We start from the raw sequence: 6,514 nt of genomic DNA, 5'->3' as shown, positions 1-6,514 counted from the left end.
GTGGTGGCCGAGCTCGGCGTAGATGAACAGTAGCGCGACGCGACAAGAGCTATGGTGGGGTGTGGTGGCCGGGAGGCGTGCGGACCGGCGAAGCTCCACGGCGGGTTTAGCAGCAGGCGACCGGTGGGCGTGGCCATGGCAGTTGCGCTGCGAAGTGGGGCAGCGTGGGGGCCGAGAGTGTGTGCGGAATAGAAGAGGATGGGACGCCGGTGCGGGACATGCGACGGCTGCGTAGTGGCGGAGGATAGGTTGGAGTTGCGCGCGAAAAGGAAACGGCAGGGGCGCTTCATCGGCGCGGATGACGGCGTGGCGCCGGCACGCGGGGTGCTATGGCTCGGGCGCGCTGAGGAACCACAGGTCCGCGCGGGTCCGGGGCACGCACGCAGAGAAGGACCGGCGCGGAGGTGGAGCGACGCTTGAGAGGGATGGCGAGTGGAGCAGCAGGCCCAAGCACGGCAGTGGGGCGTAGTAGCGAGCAGTGAGAGTGAGAAGCTTCCTGCGGCCGCGTTATTAAGCAAGCAGCAACAACGGCGCTCTGCGCGCACGAGCAGCATAGCGCCAGCACTGGAGCGCACAAGGCCGGGCGCAGTCCAGTAGTGGCACGGACGAGACGACTCGACGTGGTAGGACGCAAAGGCAGACCACAGAGGCAGACAAAGACAAGACAAGTAAGGCAGACAGAGATAGGAAATGAAGGAAGAAAACAACGGGAGTGACCAGCCAACTTCATTAATGTCGGGACAGCGCGGCGTGCTTCGGTAGCTTTGTAGATCAACGGATCGATGTGAGCAACGGTCGGCCATCTTTCTTAAAGGCAAAAGACAGCAGCCGCGTAGCAGCAGCAAGGACGCTCGCACAAGGCGCCAGCCGTAGGACAACAGTGGCATGGACGAGATGGTGTATAGTTGCAATGCCAGTCGAGTACGCTGCACGTCAGGAAAATAAATGAAACTGCTGCGCTCTCTCACTCGTCGGTTCGTGCTTATCAAAATAAACCTGTGAGTATATATATATATATATATATATATATATATATATATATATATATATATATATATATATATATATATATATATATTTTTATTTATTTATTTATTTATTAATGGATTTATTTTATTTATAAAAGTCACTTTTTCATGCTTAATCTAATAGAGCAAACCATTCGTCAGAATCGTCGTTCGACATTCCTAAATATTTCTACGCACGGCATGATTTAAGTTGAGCGTTTATTTGAGTCCACGAAACTAAGTCATACAGGATTGGTTTTTCGCCTCAAGTACGTTTTAAATCAAGAATCCGAGAAACTCGTTTTCAAAAATTTTACTTAGGCCTAAATCGCGGTTCTAAATGAGATCGTAACACCAGGGGTGTTACACAGCGGCGGTGCGACGGCGGTGGAGAAGCCTTGGTAGGTCCTCCCCTTTCCGTCCTTGGCTTTCTAGGGTTTGGGTTCGGTCTGGGTCGATCCGAATCGGGCTCTCTTTCTTCTGTTGTTCTTCCCCTTCTAGGGTTAGGGTTAGGAACCCTCTGCTTCGATCCGAATTGGATCTCTCTCAACTGTTCTAAACTATTACTACCCCGATCTAGATCTACTCACTAGAAAAATCTGTCTCCGATACCATTGATAGATTCATTGTACCTCTAAAAACGTAGATCAGGGGATAAACTGCTCTTAAATGGGGAATTGTTGATGTACCTCGTCCTAGGGCAGTTGTGGCCGTGGTGCCGCAACGACGTAGCCTCTATTGTCGTAACAGCGTAGGCGCGGTGATGGCACTGCAGAGGCGACGGTGAGGTCGGTGGCGGCTTTCCGTTGCTGGCAGCACCGTCTCTTGATCGATTAGCGTTTCTCTGTGGGTGGGTTATGGCGGCTCAGGTCAACCTCGTAGATAGAGCCCCGGCTCTCACCTCCCTTTATAGTGTTGTGCGACGGGGGCACCAACCATGAAGTGGTTGGGCGCCCCTGATCAGAGCGCTGATCCAAGGGTCCGGGCCAATTGGTGGAGATTAAACTAACAACCAGTATCAGCTGGACTGCTGGACTTATTAGCCTAGGCTGAATATGTCGTAAAAAAGTGTCTAGATCAACGGTCCGTGGTCACTTGAGAGTAGAACAGCAAAAATCCGATTTTTTTCTGAAGTGACTCAAGGTAGTCTGTTTAGGAACGTCCTCGTTCGTTCCAGAAACGAGGTCATGTTCGGTGTTCCACACGTTCCACGCTGCTGCTGAGAGCCTGAGAAGCGTACTCGTCCCTTCGGGTTCTGTTGTCTGTCTTGTTGCAAACTGAGAAATCCAACCGTGAAACAGACCGCGACGCTGACAGGCGCAGAGTGCTTAGGGTGGGTATGTTGCCGTTTCAGCTAGGCAAATCTCCGTTTCTCCTTGCCGTGAGGGTGCGGGACTCTTGCTGAGAGCGCCTTCGTGTTCTGCATAACGAGGGATAACTCACGAAGCGACAAGTGTTCGGGTGCTATACGAGGGAGAACTCACGAGTCAGGAGGAAGAGTGAAGTTACTGTTACTATGGCCCTGTTTGGATACTCTAGCTCGGCTAGAGGTTAGAGCTAGTTTCTAGCTCTAGACTAGCCCTGAACTAACTCTAGCCCAAGAGGTGTTTGGATGCAAGAGTTAGATTAACAATAAATGTACTTTTCTAATCATTTGACTCATTTAAACCATCTTTCAGCCGGATTTGGTGTGGCAGGCTCTTGTGTGGCCTCCTCCCGCACACGGATGATACAAATACATTATTTGTACAAATCAAGCATCGAAATCACAATAAATTTTAATTTCTCCATACATATGAGATGTGTCACTCAAACTTACAAGTCCTCAATCAAGCTAAACAAAAAAAATTACACTCCATGAAACAAAGCATGAGCTAATTCATCACGGAAGGCATTCATGTTCACATCTTCAACAAGAGGTTCATCTTCTGGCCATGCTGATGCCGAAGAACTAGGCATTGGGTTATAATTTTCATCCGCATCACAGGCATCAAATTCTCTATCCGCAATTCTGCTCTCTCGAATAAAATTATGAAGAGCCATACAAGCAACAATAATTCTAGTTTGCTTCTCCTCTGGAAATCTTGGCATGTTCAACAAAATCCTAAACTTCATCTTCAACACTCCAAAAGTTCGCTCTATGACATTCCTAACTTTGGCATGTGCATGGTTGAAGGTTTCTTTCATACCTTGTGGCGGCGGGCCGTTTAGCCATTGCTCCACATGGTACCTTGTACATCTGTATGGTGAAAGGTAGCCCTGGCCGGTTTGGGTACCCCGCATCAACCACATAATACTTCCCTACATATTTTCAAAGGCACACAATGAGACTTAGATGAACAAGTGTAATTGGATAAAAAATTTTGCAAGAAAGTTCAAGTAGCAAACCTGGCGGTGGATGTGGAAATTTGTGATGATGAGTAGTTATGGCATCTTTGAAAACTCTCATGTCATGTGCTGAACCAGGCCATCCCGACAAGACAAAGGTAAATCTCATGTCGAAATCACAAACAGCAAGCACATTCTGACTGGTCTCATTGTGCCTGTTCAAGTATGGAACTCTCTTACTCTTATCCACCACAACCTTCACATGTGTCCCATCTATAGCTCCTATGCACTCGTTGAAGTGTGGCCAGAATGCTGGATTTTCTAAGTTTGGGTGCACTTCTGGAAATGTTGGGTCCTTGGGTTTAATGTTGTTATGTGCTAACCTAAGGAGGCACCTCAAAACTATGTTAAATGTCCTGCTTACTGTCTCCAGAGACCTCCTAAAACTGATTATCAGCCTGTCTAACTGACTGTGGTGCACCAACAATCCATAAAAACATAGCAAGAGCCTCTACAGATGTCATTTTTTTAGTGGACTTCAACCCATACCTCTGGACCAAAGTATTATGCAACCTGTAAAATAAAGGTCTCTCAACCCTAAACATGTTGTAACATTGGGTTTCTCGGGCTAGTGTCTCATGCACCCAATCCAAACCAGAATCTCCAGTTACCCTCTTAGGTAGTTTCAGGAAGTAGTTATCAGAGTACATACCCAAGATAGGTACCAACTGCAGAATCAAATTTTGTTGCTGCACCAAATTGTTGCGGCACATGGATATAATTTCATCCTCACTTGAGCTACCTCCATCATCTTCTTCTTCCTCAATCATGGGGCCATGATCAACTTCCTGCTTCAACACATGTAACAAACTATCAGCACATAGCATAAAACTTGAACCAGGGTAAGCAAATTAATTCAATAAATTAATACTTCAACACTTGACATCACAAGCTCATAGATTAATTTAAATAGGTTCAACACATAGCATAAAGTATCATTACACCACACAAATAATAGTTCACATGCACATATAATAGTTCACACATATATGATAGGTTCAACACACATGGACCGAAAAGATCCTAACTACTCCAAATTCTTGTCCCTGCACCATTTCTTGAAGTAACCCAACCTAAGCTCAGGAGTTAACTGGCCACAGAAGAACTCCCTTTGGTACTCTGTTTCGAACATCTTGGACATAGCATAGACAGAGTCAACGGTTTTCTCAACGCCACACTCAAATGCCAGCTCCTGACACCTCTTGACAGAAAATGCAGCCTTGTCATTTGCACGTTTCTGGATTTGCTTAGTGTTGGCTGCGACAGATTCTTTGAAGGTACTGGCTATGTCCTTCACAATCTTCACCATTGGGCTCTTGCTCCTCTTCACTGGACTGGTCAAAGTGCTTGTAGTGCTGTTCAATGCCCTCTTGCCCCTCTGACATCCTCTGGCTGCTTCTACTTGTAGGTGTTTGTGCAAACTCTTCTTCTTCATCATCTTCTGTCCTTGCATCTTGCCCCTCATTGTCACCATAATCATCACCAGGCACAAAGGCTGTGGTGCCATCCACAGTGTACCCTCTGAACAGTTCATCAAGCAAGTCCTCGTTTGCTGGAGGACTCGTCAGAAGCTTCTTTAAGTATGGTTTTTTCTGTTAAGATATGAGAGCACAAAAGTTGATTAGAAACTAGTTATGACAGGAGAATATCAGCTGTTTACAATAAAGATGAAAAATATCAGCTAGTTATGAGAAACTAGTTATGAGAGCACAGCAAAATAGTTATCAGCTGTTTACATTGACTCCACATATGATGAAAACTGACAGCCCAACCACAGTTGGTGGCAATAATGACCAGTTCTAAAGAGTATATCTAAACACTAATCCGATCGCTGAGCCATTTGAATTGATCTTTTCTACTACTACATGAGAAGGTCGTTCTCCCTCATAGACGAAAGATGACTAAAGATTGGCCTCTAGAGTGTCTGGTCTGATCCGAATCTGCCGATCACCCAAACAAAGTCAGAACGGACAGCTCAACTCAGAAGCAATTGACGTTTCGTTCCTGACAAGCCTCAAGAAACCTGGCCTGCGGCCAAAGTTCATTTGCTGAATCGATCAAGAAATAAACATGCAGAAATAATAACAGTGTTGGTTCAGGCAGTGGCTGGCACTGCAAATTATTCATTGACAGTGTTGGTTCAAATTTTGATTCTTTTAATAATTATATATAGATGTATAAAAGTATAAAACTGGCTTTGTGACCAGCAAATAGATAGCAGCAGCCATGAAGAACAGGACATGGCTACCTGGAAATAAGAACTTTTGTTTCAATACGCACACTGTCAAATGACTGGAACTAATCGAATGACCTGTGACATCTGAAAAATCACCAGCTATTGTCCTTAGTGCATCAGTACCAAGATGTAATCCATTTTATTCGTTGATAACACAAACATGTAAGAACCAGAACCAAGCATTTACAGGCATCTAAGATGAAAGTGCACATTTTGCAGAACCAAACATGTAAGATCAAATTTGAAGCAAGCATAGAGTAACCAAGCATATGAGAGCACAAAAATATGCTAAGTAATATTGTACCTCTGTATGAGTTAGCCATAAATCATGATCTGCATCAATGGATCCATCTGGTCTCCTCCCCAACCCTGTGTGCGTTTGCAAGTAGCGCCAGAAAGCGTGGGTGTGTTTGAGTACGCCTATTTGGTTCTTCACTTGTCCACGGGTGTACACCAACCTTCTTCTGGCAAGTAAGCCATCGACAACGGCTTGATACCCTTCACCACTCATTTGTGAACCATTATACGTTCCTGCTCTACGTTGCTCTATGCACAATTCTAACAAGCAAGCATTATTTGCATCATTCCATTGGGCTCGACTGGAATGGCTCACCGGGGGACCACCGGAGCTCGCTAACTCCTCCACGTTATCCTCCATTGCTTCATCGTCAATGTTGAAGGTACCGCCGGAGCCAGATGCTTGCCCACGGACGCCACTCCTCGGTGCCCTCAGTGCCCTCGGTGCTCGGGGAAGCGGTACGCCCTGGCCACCGCTGCCACGAGAAGCCGTGTTGGTGCGCTGGGGACGCCGGCCGGCTGCTGCGGCGGCCGAGTTCGCGCGCTGTCGAACACCAGCGCCTGCCCCCGACGACGACCTGCCGGT

General features: G+C 46.5%; 2 pseudogenes; both read right to left on the bottom strand.

Annotated features, from left to right (window-relative positions):
* Positions 1–2,855: 2,855 nt before the first annotated feature.
* On the bottom strand, positions 2,856–4,165 carry LOC136466016 (protein ALP1-like; annotated as a pseudogene).
* Positions 4,166–4,416: 251 nt separating this feature from the next.
* LOC136464144 (uncharacterized) lies at positions 4,417–6,289 on the bottom strand (annotated as a pseudogene).
* Between the last annotated feature and the right edge of the window lie 225 nt (positions 6,290–6,514).

The sequence above is a fragment of the Miscanthus floridulus genome, chromosome 7 (genome assembly GCF_019320115.1).
Source record: "Miscanthus floridulus cultivar M001 chromosome 7, ASM1932011v1, whole genome shotgun sequence".
Lineage (NCBI taxonomy): Eukaryota > Viridiplantae > Streptophyta > Magnoliopsida > Poales > Poaceae > Miscanthus > Miscanthus floridulus.
The sequence above is the reverse complement of the archived record's forward strand: the minus strand, read 5'-3'. Positions and strand labels throughout refer to the sequence as shown.